This window comes from Myxocyprinus asiaticus, chromosome 2 (assembly GCF_019703515.2).
Source record: "Myxocyprinus asiaticus isolate MX2 ecotype Aquarium Trade chromosome 2, UBuf_Myxa_2, whole genome shotgun sequence".
Taxonomy (NCBI): domain Eukaryota; kingdom Metazoa; phylum Chordata; class Actinopteri; order Cypriniformes; family Catostomidae; genus Myxocyprinus; species Myxocyprinus asiaticus.
Genome location: NC_059345.1, coordinates 30988144 through 31009775, shown reverse-complemented (window position 1 = coordinate 31009775; position 21632 = coordinate 30988144). Strand labels below are relative to the sequence as shown.

General features: G+C 44.0%; 1 protein-coding gene across 4 annotated transcripts in view; it reads right to left on the bottom strand.

Annotated features, from left to right (window-relative positions):
* Window positions 1-21632, bottom strand: part of apba2b (amyloid beta (A4) precursor protein-binding, family A, member 2b) — a 119293-nt gene that overhangs the window by 68046 nt on the left and 29615 nt on the right. For 2 of the 4 annotated variants that reach the window (XM_051644242.1, XM_051644272.1), the window contains exon 2: window positions 19436-19472. The exons of 1 other annotated variant lie outside the window; for it this stretch is intronic. The gene's annotated coding sequence lies outside the window, so the exon portion shown is untranslated. Of the gene's footprint in view, window positions 1-19435; window positions 19473-19705; window positions 19832-21632 lie in introns of those variants that run through there. One more of the 4 variants, XM_051644252.1, reaches the window with a different exon arrangement.

The following is a 21632-nucleotide window of genomic DNA, read 5'->3' as shown; positions in this document are numbered from 1 at the left end:
TTTGATTTTAGATATTTCCACCCATAAGTTTCCTTTGGTTGCTTTTTTACAGTATTCAGCATTTCTGAGTTTGAAAAGTATCATATTTCATATTGATAGCTGTATTTTGTATTTTGTTGTCCATTGTGTAATGATTGATTGAAAGAATATATTAATTTGACCACAAGTTGTGGTGTTTGATGGAAATATTTGCTTTTGTTGCATGTTTTTAATGTTTCGTGAGTGTTAGAGCATTTTGGCCAGTGAACTTCAGTTTTAGCCTGTGTGTTAACTGTTTTGAAAATGTGATGTCAGAGTGGACAAATGTATTTAAGCAATCGAGAAAAACTGTAAACATTAAATGCATGCAGGACTTAAAAATTTTAAAGTCCTCCATACTGTTGCACGAATTATGTCGCTTATATGAATTTAAACCATCAGCTTTGTACACAGCCAGGGTAAACTGCACTTATCTTTGTGTTTGAAAGTGTTTTGCGAATCAAAGTCTGTTCTCTGTAGTCCTTCAAATAAACACGCTGCACCTGTGAGACGCAGATTCCCTGAGCACGCTCGAGTGTCTGTGCTCGCGCTGCTGTAGTCCAACACACATTCAGTCGAACAAATGGTATTTCACATAAAGCTGACATTTACGTGGATTTATAATAGATATCTCAAAATAAATAAATAATTGATTTAGAGCTCAGGCCCTTTGGGTTTAGAGGCCTCTGGGCAAAAGCCCAATCAGCCCGGTGGTTAATCCATCCCTGATTACACTAGTACAATTAGGAAAAAAATAAAAAAACACTCATATGCTCAAAGCTCTTCATGGTCTTGCATCATACTGCCTATGTGAGCTACTTCATCCTTACACTCCTGCTCGATTTCTGTCTCCCCTCAGTGTGTGGCAGCACTTTCTGTGTGGCACCTGGACTCTGGAATTCTCAATATCTCATCCATTTCCACTCTTAAATCTCAACTACTTAGCAATTGCTGTCAGCAATGCCCAAGCAATGTCCTAGCAACCACCAGAGCACCTTAGCAACAGCATTCCAATACCCCCTGCAACAACCCACACTACAGTATTTAGGCGGCAAGTTTTGCACTGCCTAGCACCACTCAGATTTTCTGAGGAAGATAAAAAATCTAGTTATTATTATTACTACACACTCATACTCACATATTCTCTACTACCACTAAGAAGGATAATGTGTCTTTGTTTTTTTTCACACAAAGTATAGCATACAATCATGCATTTCGATTTTTTAATAAAATGCCGGAAATAAAATGTAGCATTTTAATCAGATTAATTAAATAAATAATTGACAGATTATTATCAAAATAATCATTGGTTGCTGCCCTAGAAGAAAGATAAGTAATATTATTGAGTTGTGCGTGGCAGCCAGTGTGTGTTCCTCTCTCCGAATGGCAAACACCTGCCGAGAGTGTGGCTCAGTCAGTTTCGTTAGCAAAACTGACCAGCAGGCAACAATCCCCCTGGCCCAGTGCTGTTCACATTGCCTGTACTGCCATGCCTGTGAGCATAGGGCAGGGAACGCCACAGATGGCCTTCAATAATACACCAATGGAGGAGCAAAGAGTGAAAGAAAGGAGGTAAAGAGTGGAAAGAAATCTTGGCAAGGAGCCGTAGTGCTGCTTGAGATGATTTGAGTATGTGAAGGAGGTAATGAGTGAGTGAGCAAGTGAAGGAGTGAGTGAACAAGCAACTGAAAGAATGAGTTAGCAAGTAAATTAGTAAAGTGAGTGAGCAAGTGAAATGAGTGAGTGAACATGCAATTGAGCAAGTAAAATAGCGAGCAGGCAAGTAAAGTGAGCAAGTGGAAGCGTGAGTGAGTTAGTGAATTAGTAAGCGAACAAGTGAAAGAGTTTGCGAGTGAGTGAATGTGTGACATGAGCAAGCAAGTGAAGTAAGTGAACATGCAAGTGAGCAAGTTAAAGAGTAAGTTAGCGAGTGAGCAAGTGAATGAGTGAAGTGAACATGCTAGTGAGCAAGTGAAAGAGTAAGTTAGTGAGTGAAAGAGTGAAGTGAGTGAGTGAACATGCAAGTGAGCAAGTGAAAGAGTGAGTGAGCAAGTGAAAGAGTGAGTGAGCAAGTGAATTAGTGATTGAACAAGTGAAAGAGTGAGTTAGCAATTGAGTGAGTGAACATGCAAGTGAGCAAGTGAAAGACTAAGTTACCAGTTTTAATAGCAGCCATTAGTTTACTTCCCTCCCCCCCACACACACAGGACAAAGCTACCACTGCAGTAGACTGCTTGCCTTCTGTCAGCCATCTGGGCTGTGGCAGCTGCTTGGAGCAGACCCTTCAATGCCTCCAGAGAGAAAGGGGGGGAGAGAGAGAGATGGGGTTGACAACAAGTAGAGGGAGAAGCGGATAGAGCAAGAGAAGAGGAAAGACACAGAGCTGTAAAAAGGAAGTATTAGAATAAATGAGAGGGCTTGAAGCAGCAATAATAAAAAAAAATCAAGGCCACCAAGTATAACTTTCAAAAAGTTGCAGGCACTCAAATCCATCTTATTTGCTCTTCCAAAATATTTCTTATTTGCTGCGCTTATGCAATCAAACACAAGCAAAACCACAAAAATAAACATTTATCAGCATTAGGGATGTCATAAAATTTCAATATATCAATTACTGATCTGCATTTCACTGACAGTTGGATTCCATTCAATGTAGTCTGACGTAATAGCTTTGGACAAGGCACAGGTTTCATACATAAAATACAAGCTGATGGCAGTCCAAAGTTACAAAGGTTTTTGTATTTCTTCAAGAATGAACAAAGTGACATTGATGAGTTTGCAAGTTAGTGTATGAAACTGGTGTAAACTCGCAAACTGAACGAATAGAAATGGCGATGTTTACTATGCATTTTCCCTGTATGTAGCATTGAATAGGTCTTTCATTCAAGCTGTCAAACCACAAAAAGACATACTTTGAAGGAAAATACATTGTGTGAGCTCTGTGAAAGATACTTATAAACAATATATCATCCAGTAATGATTAGAGTAAATAATCTATGTCCTTTGATAATGTGCTCCGTGGTACTGCAGAATTTTGATGCTGAGCGTTGCCGGTGTGTGCGTACATACTTTCATAGAAAATAAAAAAATATTTCTCCCCAATTTGGAATGCCCAATTCCCAATGCACTCTAGGTCCTTGTGGTGGCGAAGTGACTCGCCTCAATCCGGGTGGCGGAGGACGAATCTCAGTTGCCTCCGTGTCTGAGACCATCAATCCGCGCATCTTATTACGTGGCTTGAGCACACGCTCAATATATAGCATGTGTGGAGGCTTCAAGCAATTCTCCGCGGCATCCACGCACAACTCGCCACACGCCCCACCAAGAGCAAGAACCACATTATAGCGACCATGAGGAGGTTAACCCAACGTGACTCTACCCACTCTAGCAACCGGGCCAATTGGTTGCTTAGGAAGTCTGACTGGAGTCACTCAGCACGCCCTGGATTCGAACTTGAGACTCCAGGTGTGGTAGTCTGCTGAGCTACCCAGGCCCCTAATTGTTAAAATATTTAGAATGCGCCATATCGTCCGCCACATGCGTCCGGTGTATGACACACTTTAATTAACCCTGACGCTCACACTTTACCAAAGTTGTGTTGAGAAATATGTTTAAAAGACAAAGACTGTTGTGCGACGAGCAGCCCTATTTATATCTGAAAAAATCCTGATATATATTGATAATCATAGAGAAAATCTTCTAATTCTTGATATGTGAAAAAGGCATCGATCCCATGCCTAATAACCATTACCAGCTGCTTTATGACAAGGGTTTGAAATTAACACCCACCAACCTGCCAAATGTGGGTATTACATGTGCAGTGGCGGGTAATTTTGCTCATCTACTTTCCACTGTGGCAGGCGACCTATAAGATGTCTCGGACTGGCGTATGACAAAAAATGCTGTTAGACACAAAGACGCGCATTTGAAGAAACACACTTGATTATATTTTGAAGAACAAAGGAAAGTAAATGTGTGTGTCTGATTCGCCGTGTGTTCAGGTGTTCAATGGCGTTCTGCCACCCATGAGGGCGGCACGAGCGCTTCCTATGGAACATGCGCATTCATAGAGTTCTCACTCTTTCTTCTCTGTTTCAGTCGTCTGAAAACAGTTAGCAAGAATAGCGTCATTTTTGAGAATGCTGCAAATGATCTCAGACCATCTCCGGAGGTGCTCTGAGTTTAGTTCGCTTTTATTTCCACGAAGCAGTTCACATTTTACAAGCATTGTGAACGTAACACTGCACTTTACTCAGAATGGTGCCAAAAACAAAAAACATCCAGTTAGCAGCAGTTCTGCTCAAGGAAACACCTTGTTGATGAGAGAGGTCAACAGAGAATAGCAGACTTGGTTTGAGCTGACAGAAAGACTGCGGTAACTCAGATAATCACTTTGTACAACTGTAGTGAGCAGAATAGCATATCAGAATGCACAACATGTCGAACCTTGAGGCAGTTGGGCTACAACAGCAGAAGACCACGTCGGGCATTTTATTAGGACCATAGTGTTCCTAATAAAGTGCTAAGTCAGTGTATATACAGGTATATATACAGTGCATTCAGAAAGTATTCAGACCCCTTCATTTTTTTTCACATTTTGTTATGTTGCAGACTAAAATGCTAAAATGCTTCAAATTATTATTTTTTTCACATCAATCTACATTCCATACCCCATAATGACAAAGCAAAAACCAGATTTTTGATAACTTTGCAAATTTATTAAAAAGAAAAAACTGAAATATCACATTGACATAAGTATTCAGACCCTTTGCTATGATACTTGAAATTTAGCTCAGGTACATCCCATTTCTCTGGATCATCTTTGAGATGTTACAACACTTTGATTGGAGTCCACCAGTGGCAAATTCAACTGATTGGACATGATTTGGAAAGGCACACACCTGTCTATATAAGGTTTCACAGCTGAAAATGCATATCAAAGTTAAAACCAAGCCATGAGGTCAAAGGAACTGCCTACAGAGCTCAGAGACAGGATTGTGTCAAGACACAGATCTGGGGATGGCTACAAAAGAATTTCGGCTGCACTGAAGGTTCCCAAAAGCACAGTGGCCTCCATAATTCTTAAATGGAAGAAGTTTGGAATAACCAGGACTTGTCCTAGAGCTGGCCGCCTGGCCAAACTGAGCAATCGGGTGAGAAGGGCCTTGATAAGAGAGGTGACCAAGAACCCAATGGTCACTTTGGTTGAGCTCCAGAGATCATGTGTGGAGATGGGAGAAACTTGCAGAAGGATAACTAGGGCTGTCAAATGAAAATTTGCACATTCGAATGCTAAAACTGTGCGTTCAAATTTTGGATGTGTGTCAAGAACTGAAGAAGACTTCAGATCGATCGCATTCTTGCGCTAAAAAAGGCTAGTGCAACAAATATAGTTTAATAGAAAGCAGGAGAAAGGTGCTTTTTAAAGTTGTTTTTAATTGGACACAGCATCTAATTAGCATCCAATTCAGCACCCCTGCACGAGACACTGAATTAACAAAAACAAAGCGAAACAAAGACATTCGTCTAGCGTGCGTTTACAAAGAAAAACAAATGGATGGTTGCAAAAGCATTCGGTGTGAACAACCCCTTACAGTTGGTGGAGGTCTTTAGCTGTTGCATCTTGCTCTCTTTTTATTTATTTATTTTATGCACATTAGTTGAAAAGCGAATGCTCTTTTTTTAACAGCCAGGAATGTTCTTTGCAATAACTGAATGGTGCTGAATAGTTTATATATTTAATGCACCCTCTTGTGGACTAAGGAAACAACGGCAATTTAAAAATCAGCTGACTTTAAAATTCCAATATTATTCGAATTTTGAAAATATTTAAGGTAAAAATTCGAATATAGTTTCTCTGCTAAATTGACAGCCCTAAGGACAACCATCACAGCAACACTCCACCAATCTGGGCTTTATGGCAGAGTGGCCAGACGGAAGCCTCTCGGAAGCCTCAAGGCAGGTGGTTTTAATGTTGTGGCTGATCGGTGTGTAATATAAGTTTTATTGATATTTGCCTTTTATCATTAGAAAAGTTAAAGGGAACTGTTGAGGAGGGACTGTTAGAATACGTGCTTCAGAGGAAGATTTATGAGCATTCCACAGGATGCTGGATCTGCTGAAGTTGTGGAGAGGGATAAGTGCAGCGAGATGCGGCAGTTCGAGTGAGAGAGAGAACCACATGCAGCTGCAGTGTGTGCATTTGTGTTTTGTGTCTTTATGTTTAAATTAAATATTATTTTGACTGTTCAGCTGGTTCCCGCTTCCTCCTTTCCCATCCTTAACCTTTGTTAAAATACTTTTATTAACCACACCACATTTGCGACCATTTGTGAAAATATCTATGATAATTCTTCATTATAAAGCAAATGAAGGAGGGAATGGCCATTAGTCAGGAGGAAGAGAGCAACACTCCCATCCAACCCCCTCTCTCAGGTCTGCCTTCAGCAAAAACACAACCATAATGGATTTGCAGGATTTTTCTGCTTTTTCAACAACAACAAATTAACTTTACAGCCGCCGAAAGGGAGAAAACTGAGTTGATTAAAAGTAGACTGTAGTGGGTTGGGGATAAGTCAGTGCTCAGAGTAATGAGGTGGTTGAAAAATGAAGACTGAGGAGGAAATGGTCAAGACTGGGAAGATAATGCTCAGAGACAATGTCGCACTGAGACAGATGCTGAGTTCGGAATGTCATTCTACTCATACTACTCTTAATACTTCTACCATATATGTCTATGGCAGAAATAGTAGGAGTAGTTTGGTAGTATGCCATTCCAAACTCGTCCAGAGAAACGTGAAAAAGCTCCGCCCTCTGCCCACTGAAAGCCTTCCCTCAGGTCATCAATTATTCATGATGCTGAAAATAACATAAACACACAAATTGTGGATGTGTTGAGAGCACAGAAAAGAGTGTGCAGTCAGATCTAGCTCTGATGAAGAAAGAACAGAGGCCGCACAAACAGTGTTTGTTTAAATTTTTCTGGGAGTTTTACATATGAGGCATGAGTACAGATCTGTAGAGGCATCCTGTGTTTATGTGCCTGAGCGTGCATATGCATGTGTGAAGTGTGTACTAGTGTCACTACATTGCGTTTATCCTGTCCAACAATGCAGACAGTGAATATCCTCAGCAACTATTTATTCATTTCGGTAATGTTTTGCAGCTTGTTCAGTTTTGAGGTTAAATCCCTGCTCTATTCTGCTCCCTGTCCTGAGAGGTTGTGGAGGCCTTACAGGCCAGAACGACCCCTGGGGACCCAGTATGACAGAAAGAGAGAGACAGGATGCAAGACAAAAAAGACCAAAATCACCTTTTGCATCACAACATCACTGCACTCTCTGCATCTACTGCCAGCAGTACAGAGAGTCCCACAGCACTGCAGAACAGAGTGTTCCTCTCATAATTTTTTTGTTGCATTTAAAGTTTTAAATGATGTTAATAAGAAACTGTAGAACATTTTACCAAGCAATCAAAAAATTAGCTTTAAAAAAAAAAGTGACTTTAGCTTAAAGGTGAGTAGTTTGCATCCTTGAATAAATGTAACTCTGTATTATGTTGTCTTGAGCCAACATAATGATATTTGACAAACATGAGTTTGAATTCCTAAACCAAGACAAAAACTTCTGCCTCTAACTCCAAAAACTTTGAAGGTGCATCCACCAAACTCGGCATAGACCTTTAGACTTTCAGACTCGCTTTGCTATATCTTTTCTAACTGATTAAACTTATGGTTTTCCTGTATTGGACATTCAAAGTGGCCAAAAGTCATATAGACTTGCATTGACAGAATGTTAAAATGAGTCATGAGTCTGAAACAGAATGTATTTTCTTTCTGTATGATTTTTAGAAGTTGTAGGTCCATACAATGCAAGTGAATTGTGACCAGACTTTTTAAGCTCCAAAAATCACATAAAGGCAGCATAAAATTAATCCATATGACTCCAGTGGTTAAATCCATACCTTCAGAAGTGCTTTGATAGGTGTGGGTAAAAAACAGATCAATATTCAAGTACTTTTCTTTTTTACTAAAAATCTCCACTTTCACATTCTTTACATTCTGAAAGTGAAAGTGGAGATTTATAGTAAAAAAAGATTGAAATATTTGTTTCTCACCCAAAGTGACTGCATCACTTCAGAAGACATATTAAATCACTGGAGTCGTACTTTAAAGGTCTGGCCACCATTCACTTGCATTGTATGTACCTACAAAGCTGAGATATTCTTCTTTAAAATCTCAGTTTGTGTTCTGCAGAAGAAAGAAAGTCATATACATCTGAGATGGCATGAAAGTGAGTTAATAATGAGAGAATTTTCACCTTTATCATGGCTAAAAAGTTGAACTTGAGGAGCCACTTTAGTAAAAGATGCTCTGTTAGTGCTGTACTTCTGATGCCCCCACGGCACAAATTTCAGTCTGCACATTAGTCGTTTTCCAGATGAAAGTCCATATAGAGTCATATGGGTCTTTGGTGAAAAACATGCCAGTGCCAACTAAACAAGATGACCATGACTAAGAGGCATGAATCTTCACTCAGAAACGAGGTTATGGAACAGTGGTGTCTCAGTGCCAACATCCTCAACCCCAAGCAAAACAATGAGACATGGTACAAGAGGCTCTCACATAAAGAATGATCTACATGGACAAAGACTAGTGTAAAACAGGTTCCAACAGAAGAAGTGATGTTCTTTTATCTGCTCTAAGCAGGCTGCTTTAGGTTTTGAACAACCATGACCTCACTAACATCACAAAGCACCTCAACAGCTTTCTGCCTATAAGTAAGATTGCAGCTGAATCAGGATGTGGAAAATAGTCATTTGAACATTTAAGACTTTATGAAAAAGTAAGTAAGAAAGAAAGAAAGAAAGAAAGAAAGAAAGAAAGAAAGAAAATAACATTTTTTTTCTCTTCATAATAATAGATTGCAAGGTCTCTTACAGTTTTAATATAATCAGATATTTATTTTGCTGATATATTCATTCAGTGTAAAAAAAACAGACTTGTAAGACAAGAAATGGTCCTATAGCAATACAGTTCCTATTAACTGTGGTCCAGACAATCAACAGAGAGAAAAAACAGAGATAATATCAAATTATTGTTCAGTTTGTACATGTCCTCTTAAGGGATTTGATTAATTTGGAGCAACATTTGTGTTCTGAGTTAAACTAAATTGCCTAAATGAATTTCAACAATGGAATATGATAGTCTGTCAGAGCATACATACACTGTAAACAAACACTTACAAATTGCAACTGATCAAAACAAGAATAGCATCTAAATCCAGGTACACATCTCTTTAGTTCAAGCACTACACTGAAACTTTAAATGCAAAGAATGCTGCTATAAGGTACGGTACATTATACTTGAAGTGTAACAAAATGACAAATCAGGCAGAGAGCTGAGGCTATTTTTCTTTTAAGGCAGCAATAATAAACCTTCTCACAGCCTGTGAAGTTGATTCTGTATGCATTTGAAAGCATGTGTAACGGCAAGGCAACAGTAACTTAGCCCATTCTCTCCACATTCAGACTGACTGCTCTGCACCAAATGCAACGCAGATTAAGGGCCTATCATCGCTGCAGGAAGCATATCATCAGTTTGCACAGATGCTTTTCATCGCCCCTGTTCATTAAATTTCCAGATCTGCTTTTCCACATCCTTTCTGAGCCATTTAAAGACTTTTTATGAGAACACATACTGTCACTGATCTAAGTACAATAAAAAGCAGTCACAACTTTCAGACTCTCCTGTTTCGAACAGCGGGATGGTGTGTGATTGGGTCCAACATGGCTACTGCTCTCCAGAGTGCTCTGTCAGTTTGATGCTGATGGATGGAAACTATCTAAAGGAAGATCATGAGCTTAGATGAGTTCAGATCTGAGGGTGGATCACAACACTGTCTCACTTTTTCACTACATTCTGGAGGACAGCTAACTGTCATAAGCAGAGCAGACCCAGGCTGAAATGGATCCGTTCTCTCTGCATCCACTACTCCTCTTTTGCACTTGGTCAATCATGAGCTTGGCCAAAAGCAATCACAGAAACACACTGCAAAGAAACTGAAAAAAGAGAGCAAAAATGTGTCTGCACAACCAAAATCCCCCTCAAGGATGTTTCAGTCACAACCAGTTTGCCCCGGTTGTAATTGGACTTGTTGCAGCCATGTTGAACAGATGTTTAGATTAGATTTATTAGCAATTTCAGCATAACAGTCTAAGCAAATATCAAGGGAATAACAATGAGAGTCTGACTATTTTCCCCTCCTTAATTTAAAGGCTAAAACATTATTCTACTAATGGACCACTGCTATTTCATAGTCACTTTTCAATGAAAGTCTTAAGAGCTGTGCAGCCTGCATGCCTCCATTTTCAATTTTCATCCATCAGAAAATATGCCAGAAAGGGCAAGAAGTAGCACAGCAGGAAACACCAGCAGGTTTTGCATTTCTTTCTCCATCTGTATGCAAATGCTTCCATTATTGCTTGATTTGTAAGATGAAGGGCACTAACACATTTCATCAAATGCAACTCTTCCCCACATATTGATGCTGTGCTCTGCATAAAATACAAGGGCAAAAAAATGCAACATAGAGCATCAGAATCAGCGTTCTACAAAATAGTATCATTAATGTACTATTAATGCTGCGCAAGAATCAATAACATTCCAAGTCACATCTGTCTTAACAAGGACATATGGAAAAAAAAAAACAGGAAAACATCATTTAAATTGTCCTATGTCGTGCCCCTTATAAGAAGTGACAGGCACACCTCGCATGCTCCTGTTCATTAGTGTAGCTACAACATGACCTAACAATGAAAAATAAAATAACAATCCAATTAAGGACAAGTATCACAAATAATGTACAGTGTAAAAAGAGGTAACCTGCAATTGTGACCTTAAGAAGCTATATCTACCTGATCTAACCCTTACAATTACCTTTATTGGTGTAACCTAATGTATTCAGCTTGATCCAGAGATATTAAATAATATTTTTGACTTTAATAAAGTCAGTTAATTTAGATATTACCACATGAAGCACGTTTTTAGGTTAACATTTTTTTCAGTGTACAGTAAAACACATGGACCAGTGTCATCTAGACAAAATTGCAACATTAATGTTTTCATTATTTTTTTGTGTTATTTAATTACATCTTGATAAGCACATCTGTATGTGCCACCTGGCAGTAAAAGGCCTAAGCTAGACCACAACAGGGCTCAGATAAATTATCATTATCTTCATTAGAATTCATGTCCCTTTCTGGAAGCGTGTTTCTGTGCCCCTCCCCCTTCCACCCAACAAGACTAGATTTTAACTCTGCTTGGAAGTCACAGATAGTGTCTCTAAGATGAAGAACAAAAGTCATGCATGCTTCCCTCAAATTAATTATTATTTGACACTTGCCGCTCTTAAACAGTGGAAGAGACACAACAGAAGACTCCTGTCTGCCTTCACAAAGACCCATCTCAGTCTGACCCCGCCCTATTCTGCCTCGTGTAAACCAGTATAATTCTCTGTCTCTGACCTAGTCTGAAAGCACGCAAACAGTGCTGGAAAGGGACTGTATACACACAGAGACCTCGATCCTCTATAAATAAAGAAGAATACATGATGAGGGGTGAGCTGCAGCCTGGTGCAGTTTGTGGCAGCCATGCTGCTCTGTGATACTTCCTCAACCTCGTCACATCTTCAAAGACATTTACCAAGATACTCCACATCCCATCATCAACATGGGTCCTCTGAGCATAGATTAATATGTGCTGGTGAGATAGAGAACCTCTTATTGTCCACACACCTTTTTAAAAAAGCACATGGCCAGGAATGCCCATCCCTAAAAAAGACTTGGAATGGTATACAGCTGGACACGTCTTGACACTTTCTGAGCAGGACCTCTCAAAATCTTCACCTACAGAACTCTAAAGAAAGCTCAGCAGATTTCCACAGAATTAGAACTCTGTCCCCTTGGGTGTTCGTTAATAATTTTTATTTTGACTGGTTTGTTTATGCTTTCAACTACCATTAAAGAGTCTAGTATTCTCAGCTCAGTTAAATGGAATAATTTAACCCAAAACCAAAAATTTTGTCATATTTACTCACCCTCATGTCTTTTCAAATGGACAACATTTATGATACTTTTGGGTTCATATTTAAGTTTTAAAGTGAGGCGATAACACAATCTTGATATTTATTTAAAAAACTTTTTTTTTTTAAAAATCCTCAATATCGATGATGAAGTAATTTCGATATTTAGCCAATGTTCTACATCAAGATGATCAGGTGCGTGTCGCTAAAAACAAGCAGTTTGGCACAGTTTCCTATCTGTCACTCACTCGACTTTGTGTCAATGTAGTGACACTAGGGGTCACACTTGGGATCCTGAAACACCTCTGGTCTTTGATAAAAGGCCAATGAAAATTGGCGAGTGGTATTTGCATGCCACTCCCCTGGACATACGGGTATAAAAGGAGCTGGTATGCAACCACTCATTCAGATTTTCTCTTCGGAGCCGAACTGTCATGCTCACTGAGCTGTATTCTCACGACTGTTCATTCACCTCTGCTGGATCTGACGGCGCATTTCAGCGGCTTCTCTCTCCTCTGCACTGGTGCACTGCAGAGAACACCCCTGGGTGCTTCGGCAGAAAAAAAAGAGTATATTTTCCTGAAAGAGTATATTTCTCTAAAAGAGCGGCACACACGGAACGTCTTTTTAAAGATGCATCTTTTTAAAGATGCCTTTCCGATTTTGTGTTATTCCTGGTTGCGGTCGTTACCTCTCAACTTCAGACGGTCACGATCGCTGTTTTTCGTGTCTGGGCGCGACCCACATGGAGGCAGTCTTTGTGGATTGTTCATGTTCTCACTGCGAGAACATGACCATGGCAACGTTGCGGTCGCGGCTTGCTTTCGTAAGAAAGCAAGCCACACCAGCGGCTCCCCACCTCGGTCCTTCTACCTACAGGTTTGAGGTCAGCGCGGCTAGAACTGGGGGTGATTTGGGGACCCCAATGGGACCGCCTCCGCCGGGTATCCCCCTGCGGACCTCAAATTCCCCAGCACACTCGTCTGCCCCGATTGGGCTTCTGGATGAATCCGCCGGCTCGTCTCACGGTGATGAGCTGATGAGCTCTCGAGCACAGCATCGGAGAGCGGGCTTGTCCAGTTGGACACAGAAGCCTCAGCTGGGCTCCCCCCTTCGGGGTCGATTGCCCAGTCACAGGCTGATGCAGAGATGACGGACATGCTTTACCAGTTGGCCACGAACGTCAGGCTAGAGTGGAACCCTCTGCTCTCCCCTGAACCCTTGCGGCTCGATGATAGGTTCCTGGGCTTGTGGCGCCACTCAAAGCAGCCACGCCCCGCTCCAGTGCCTTTCTTCCCGGAAGTGCACGAGGAGCTGACAAAATCGTGGGAGGCACCTTTTACTGCCCGGTCCCGATTTCTCAGTTCCCCTCCCCTCACTACCCTCGATGGCGGGGCGGCCAGGGGCTATACAGCGATTCCCCCGGTGGATAAGGCACTCGCGGTGCACCTATGCCCGCAGAGCGCCGCCACCTGGCGTGGATGCCCAAAGCTCCCGTCCAAGCCCTGTAGGTTCACATCGTCCCTGACGGCCAAAGCCTACAGCGCTGCTGGACAAGCCGCCTCTGCCCTGCACGCCATGGCTCTCCTGCAGGTCCACCAAGCCAAGACGCTAAAAGAACTGCACGAGGGTAGTTCCGCCCCAGATCTAATGCAGGAACTGCACTCGCCGACCGACCACGGTCTCCGAGTGACGAAGGTCACGCCGCGGTCTCTCGGGCAGACGATGTCCACATTAGTGGTCCAGGAGCGCCACCTTTGGCTCAACCTGGTCGAGATGGGTGAGGCCGACAAGCCGACAATCATGGTTCCTTGCTGCCCCCATCTCCCAGGCTGGCCTATTCGGCGACACCGTCGAAGACTTTGCCCAGCTGTTCTCGATGGTGAAGCAGCAGACGGAGGCTATCTGGTATATCCTGCCCCGGCACGGCTCAAGATCCCGCACCCTGTCTGCTTGTCGCCAAGGGCGTCCCCCTGCGGTGACTGCACCGGCTCCGCCACAGCCCGCCCCTTCGGCCCGGCCGCAGCATGGAGACCACCACAGGAAGCAGATGCCACCCGTCTCACGGCCAGCCGCCAAGAACCCATGAAGGTCGTCAAAGCGCCCCTGAGACGGGCGACCCAGGGTCGACGAAACCCACTGCATTAGAGCTGGTAGTAAGACCACTCCATCCCCCGGTGGAGGGCCGGGTGGAGAATCTTTTGTTGCCTTTTCATTTGATTTCGCCACATGCGCAAGTGGCTGCGGTACCCAACAGTTCAGCAAAAGAGCGGTTTCCTCCTACCCTGGGTCACATGCCCAGTGTCCACGGTCGTCATCACGACCACCGTCCACCTTTTTTCACTTGCAGGATTGGCGGTCCAGCGGTGGTCTCCCCGCTCCTGTGCGCCCAGCTGTGGCACACATCCGCCCCCAATGTGACAGTCTCCACGGGCCTCTTCCACCCCCATCCCAGGCTGTTCTGCGGGTGGTCACAAGAGCCAGGTAAGTGCTTCGATGTCCCTAGACTCAGCACGGCCATGACATGGTGTGGCACCTCGAACTCCGCCCCGCCGCGAGGCCCCACCTGCCGGTACATCCGACGACATTGTCCCTTTGGTCCCCCTTGCGTGGAACTTGGATGCGTGGCTTGCACTTTCCAATCCGTCACGATGGCTGGTCCGGACCGTCCGACTCGGCTACACGATTCAGTTCGCCAGGCGTCCGCCCAGGTTCAGCAGTATCCACTTCACCTTGGTGAAGGATGAAAATGCTACTACCTTGCGCGCGGAGATCGCTACCCTCCTATGGAAGGGTGCGATAGAGCCTGTCCCTCCGGCCGAGATGAAGAAGGGGTTTTACAGCCCCTACTTCATCGTACCGAAAAAAGGCGGTGGGTTGCGGCCAATCTTGGACCTGTGAGGACTGAACCGGGCTTTACACAGACTCCCGTTCAAGATGCTGATGCAAAAACGCATTTTGGCGAGTGTCCGGCATCAAGATTGGTTCGCGGCGGTAGACCTGAAGGATGCGTACTTTCACGTCTCGATTCTACCACGATACCGACCCTTCCTGTGGTCTGCATTCGAGGGTCAGGCATATCAGTACAAGGTCCTCCCTTTCGGCCTGTCCTCATTCCCTCGCCTCTTCACGAAGGTCGCAGAGGCTGCTCTTGCCCCGTTAAGGGAAGTGGGCATTCGCATTCTCAACTATCTCAATGATTGGCTAATCCTAGCTCACTCTCGGGACATGTTGTGTGCACACAGGGACTTGGTGCTCTCGCACCTCATCCGATTAGGGCTTCGGATCAACTGGAAAAAGAGCAAGCTCCTCCCAGTTCAGAGCATCTCTTTTCTCAGTTTGGAGTTGGACTCAGTCTCTTTGACAGCACGCCTCACGAACGAGCGTGCACTGTCAGTGCTGGCCTGTTTGAAGGCGTTCAAACAGAAAACAGCGGCTCCACTGAAACTCTTTCAGAGGCTCCTGGGGCATATGGCATCCTCAGCGGTGGCCACCCCGCTCGGGTTGATGCATATGAGACCACTTCAGCACTGGCTTCAGACTTGAGTTCTGAGATGGGCATGGTGCCGCCCTGCGGAGGTTCTGGCCGTTGATCCAGGGCAAGCACGTGTTCAGGCAGTGGGAGGATTCTGCGAGCCATATCCGAGCCATATCCCGGGCGACCTCAACACTACAGCGGACGCACTGTCATGGCAGGTTACCCTCAGGGGAGAGTGGAGACTCCACCCTCAGGTGGTCCAGCTGATTTGGAGTTGATTCGGAAAGGCACAGGTAGACCTGTTCATCTCCCAAGAATCCTCCCACTGCCCGCTCTGGTATGCCCTTACCGAGGCACCCCTTGGCATAGACGCGCTGGCACAGAGCTGGCCTCCTGGCCTACGCAAATATGCGTTTCCCCCAGTGAGCCTACTTGCACAGACTCTGTGCAAGGTCAGGGAGGACGAGGAGCAGGTTGTCCTGGTAGCACCCTACTGGCCCACCCAGACGTGGTTCTCGGACCTCACGCTCCTCGCGACAGCCCCCCCGGCGAATTCCCCTGAGGAAGGACCTTCTTTCTCAGGGACAGGGCACCATCTGGCACCCGTGACCAGACCTCTGGAATCTCCATGTCTGGCCCCTGGACGGGACGTGGAAGACCTAAGTAGTCTACCACCCGCGGTGGTAGACACGATCACTCAGGCTAGGGCCCCCTCTACGAGGTGCCTGTATGCCTTTAAATGATGTCTATTCGCTAAGTGGTGTTCTTCCTGACGGGAAAACCCCCAGAGATGCGCAGTCAGATCGGTGCTTTCCTTCCTGCAGGAGAGGTTGGAAGGGCGGCTGTCCCCTTCCACCTTGAAGGTGTACGTTGCTGCTATACCAGCACACAACAACACAGTGCACGGTAAGTCCTTAGGGAAGCACGACCTGATCATCAGGTTCCTGAGAGGCGCCAGGAGGCTGAACCCCTCCAGACCGCACCTCGTTCCCTCATGGGACCTCTCTGTAGTTCTTCAGGGTCTACAGAGAGCCCCTTTTGAGCCCCAGCTGAGCTTAAGGCACTCTCCTTGAAGACTGCCCTCCTGACTGCGCTCACTTCCATCAAGAGGGTAGGAGACCTGCAAGCATTCTCTATCAGCGAAACGTGCCTGGAGTTCGGTCTGGGCTACTCTCACGTGATCTTGAGACCCCGACCGGGCTATGTGCCCAAGGTTCCCACGACCCCTTTTAGGGACCAGGTGGTGAACCTGCGAGTGCTGCCCCAGGAGGAGGCAGACCCAGCCCTGTCGTTGCTGTGTCCGGTGCACGCTTTACGCATCTATTTGGATCGCACGCAGAGCTTTAGGATCTCTGAGAAGCTCTTTGTCTGCTTTAGTGCACAGTGGAAAGGAAGCGCTGTCTCCAAGCAGAGGATTGCCCACTGGCTCATTGACGCCATAGCTATGGCATATCACACCCAAGACATGCCGCCCCCGGTAGGGCTGTGAGCCCATTCTACCAGGGGTGTAGCGGCCTCCTGGGCCCTGGCCAGGGGTGCCTCTCTAACAGACATTTGCAGAGCAGCAGGCTGGGCAACACCCAACATCTTTGCATGATTCTACAACCTCCGGGTGGAACTGGTTTCATCCCAGGTAGTGGCACGCAATACAAGCGGATAAGCCCGGGATAGCCGGACGGGGGTATCGCTTGCACATAGCGCCTTTCACCTCCTCTGAGCTGAAGACGTGCGTCATTAATTCCCAGTAGTGTTCACAAACTATGTTCCCTGGTTGACTTCCTCCGAGCCCTGTGGCAGTCGAGTTTTCAGAGAGACTCACTGCCGGCCCAGTACACGTGCTAAGAGCCCTGTTCTGGGGTAGGTGCTCCGCATGTGGCGGTTCCCTGTAAGGTAACCCCATGAGATGTATATCTTCCGCTAATTCGTTTCCCTGTTGGCAAACTGCGTCTTCCTTGGGCAGAGCCCCCTCTGCCACAGTCTCCATGTTTGTAGCAACTCCTCCCCTGTTGGGTAGGATCTACCATGAGACTCTCCACATGGTCGGCGAGACCATGTGACGTATTTTCCACTTAAATATCCCCCCCTCTCTTTGGGCGAGGTGTGGTCTCCGCGGTGTCCTCCCCTTGGGAGGGATACCCCCCGACTAGCCTGTTTCTATCTTTTGGGTAGTCGACTTGTCCCCAAAGGGCCGTTTGACACTCATAACTATGTTGGGGGAGGTTAAGTGTCGGCCTGGTGCACTGGCTACGAGGCACACAGTTGTCTGCCCATCACACACTGTCAGTTCACGTAACACAGTTCAGCCAGTTGCGGCGTTTTGTATAGGGACCCCAAGTGTCACTACATCGAAACAACGTCGAGTGAGTGACAGATACGGAACGTCCTGGTTACTTGCATAACCTCCGTTCCCTGATGGAGGGAACGAGAGGTTGTGTCCCTCCTGCCACAACGCTGAACAATCCACTGAAATGGCCGGACCTTGTCTTGGCTCCACAGCATAAAACCTGAATAAGTGGTTGCATACGAGCTCCTTTTATACTCATATGTCCGGGGGACTGGCATGCAAATACCACTCGCCAATTTTCATTGGCCTTTTATCAAAGACCAGAGGTGTTTCGGGCTCCCAAGAGTGACCCCTAGTGTCACTACATCGACACAACATCTCGTTCCCTCCATCAGGGAACGGAGGTTACGCAAGTAACCAGGACATTATACACACAACTGTCACTGTGTACCGAACAAGACAGCTCTGACAATGCAATACAGCTATCGACTGAACACAACAGCAACTCCGAAATGAACACCATTGCTGTTTATTTAAGTACTATTTAGCAAAAAAAAAGAATCGTGATCCATAGCGCTGTCACATCCACAAATTTTTTAAGACGTAATGACTTTTAGATTACAGTATTTACGTCATGTAAAAGTCATGTTATGTTAAATGTCATGTTAAGCCAGCACTGCACTAGCCGATTTTTCAGGTGTACGCTTAAGTAGGGAGTCCATTAATCCCTTGAAAGTCGGGACTCCCTGCTGAGTTAGTGGTTCCAGCACATGAAAAAACAAATCAAAATGGTCAATGGAAAAAATCTTTCTGTTGCTGGGGCGGAATTTTGTGTTCTCGTTAAATGACCAATGAGCTTCTTTTACTGAAGAACTGGCAAGACATGCTTATCTGAACATTTTCATCAGCAATTCCACTACAATACCACATATCATTACAAATGCAGGGTGTAATCCATAGTGATTCTGTCACCTGGGGTTCTCCTACACTAAAAAGACTCTAATGAAATCAGAAAGCAGTCTGTTTTTACAGAAAGTAATTTGTTACGTCTGAGATGTTATGTCTTTCACTGATGAAATTGTGTCGAAAAGAGGTCACACACCTTATGTTGGATTAAATCCTAAATTGAGTATACATCTTAAACTTTAAATTGAAAGGTAGCTTACCCTGTGGAGTTTAAACAAACTAGTAATATTTACATTCATTCTTGAGGTCTAAAAAATAATGCATTTTCCATTGTCATTGAATTGACAAGATGAACTGAGATACTAATTAATACATCACCTTTTTTGATCTGCATAAAAAAGAAAGTCATACTGGTTTGGAGCAACATGAGGATGAGTAAATTATGACAAACATGTTTTAAACTTTTTGGGTGAACTATTCCTTCAACACATATTAACATAATAAAAAAATCCATTCCACAATCTTCTTCAGATTTCCCCTCAAAATCAACACAGAAAATGAGAAACAAATGTCTGCAGATTATGGATATGAGGCACAAGAACACAAAGACAGCTATCAGTGGTGATGATTGTTTGTGCAGAGAGCATTCTCATCTTAAGAGAGACTTACCGATTACTGTAGAATGACGGATCTTTCAGGCACAAAACTAGAAAAGACAAACAACAAGATCAATGAGAAAATTTGTACTGTACATTTACATACTGCCATTTCTCCTCAGCTGCTACAGAATGTTAAACATTTTGTTGAAAAAATAGTATAATTAATGCAGTGCCTAATATCAGAATTTTTGCTTAATGGATGTTACAAAGAAAAATAAATGAGTGAGTAAAAATAATTTCCTTCAAAACTTTTCATTCATCCATATACACACACACATACATATGCAACAACTGCGTCTCCTTCTAGGGAATGTCAGCAAGACAATATGACTGCCAAACATTCCAATTCTAGTGAATGATCACATCATGATGAGTGATGAGTGACTGCGGCCAGTTTGACCGACAGATGTCCATAACAGTCCAGAATGCAAAAAGAAATAAGAAGCTTCTTTTCACTGACATGTATCTCAGAGACTTTGACTCTGTTTGAAGCAGAGAGTTGATTTGCGTGCCATGATTACTGAGCACTAGCTCATAAAGAGCCTGATTCAGTCAACAGTGCTACTCTTCTGGCACTCTGAGAAAGGGAGGAGGAAGAGAAGGAGGGGTGTCCCACCCGAGACAGGGAGCAGAATATGTAATTGATGCAGACTCGCTCTCTTTCCTCTTTTCCTGACAATGTCACTTGTTCTCTTTTGGGGGTGCTTCTACGTGAGCAGATGTTTTCCATTAGATAAGACTGATAATGACACCACAGATGTCCCCCACAGACTTGGGTGACTTTGCCAGTAATTTGTACACCTAATTGTGGAAGTGTCCCATAAATTTGTCCATTTCCTAAGGGACATGCATCTTCCAGACAGACTGAGACAAACAAGCATCAGATCTGATGAGGGATGTCACTGTCACACCCTATTTTCTGCTCCTGTTCCAATCACAATGAGGAGAAAATTACCCTCGGCTGGGGAAGATAAAGAGAAGAACTCAATTTAAACAAGAGAGGACAGACAGACAGACAGACAGACAGATAGATAGACAGATAGACAGACAGATTAAGCAATAGTCATGATTACTGGGATGATTTTAATGTGCTTTTTATTTGGCCATTAAGTTTCATAAAGAGTGCATAATTAGACTAATTTCATGAACCTTCAGGGCTGCACAATTAATCAAAATAACACCAAAATGGCATTATGGTCACATATGATTATAAAACTGCAAAAGGATGCGATTAAAGATGAATAAACATGGTATATGTGCGCTGCAGAATAATCGAGTGACACGCTGTTCTGTGCACGTAAAGGGGTAAAAAAAATAAAAAATTATAACTTTTGAGCCATTTTAAAGCAAACACATAATTATCGAGGTATACTGTATATCAAATATTGTCAATAGACTGAAAAATACAGAGATATAATTTTTGTAGCCATATCGCCCAGCCCTAATAGCAACCCGAGTTAGAACAGGCTGAAGGTCTGTGCCGAGTTTGGTGGATGTAGCTTGAAAGATCTAGGACAAGTTACATTCAGAAAAAGGTCTTGGTTTAGGGATTTAAGAAAGAAAAAAGAAAAAACAGTATGTTGGTTTGACGAATAAAAAAGCTGGAAAAACTGAGAGAAAGCCAGAGAGAAATAGCTGTACCCTTGCTCTTCTTTTTAACACACATACACAGACTTTCCATTAGGCTTCCATCACTATCTTTCCCTGTCTCTCTTTCACAAAGCTGTACCCTCAAAGCCATTTTGATAAAAGCTGAAATCTGGGGCAGAAGCAGGGTCTAATTTTTCATCCAAATCCTGTCAAATGGCAGTGGCATTGCTAGAACAGCAGTGTGGCTAAAATCCCCTCGACACCCCTGCAGACCTCCCTTCCCCTCTCTCACACAGCCTCATGCTCACTGGCCTCTCCTCCATTATGAGCACAGAAGGACAGAGTGTAGGCACTGGTGTCAGCATAATGGCTCCATCAGACAGGCTGCCCAAGAGAGAGGATGAGGAGAATGAATAGAAAGAAGAGGCGGACCAGAGAGGTGAGTTGAGAGATATGCTCTTGCCATCCTCCCATCATTGGCCATCACAGTTCCTTGTCAAGACACCATCAGGTGGCTGGTTTGGTCCAAAAAGCTTTAATAGCCCAGCAGTACTGGTACAGTAAATAATAATGACTGGCAGCAATAAATGGCCATTCTTTACCACACTAGATCCACA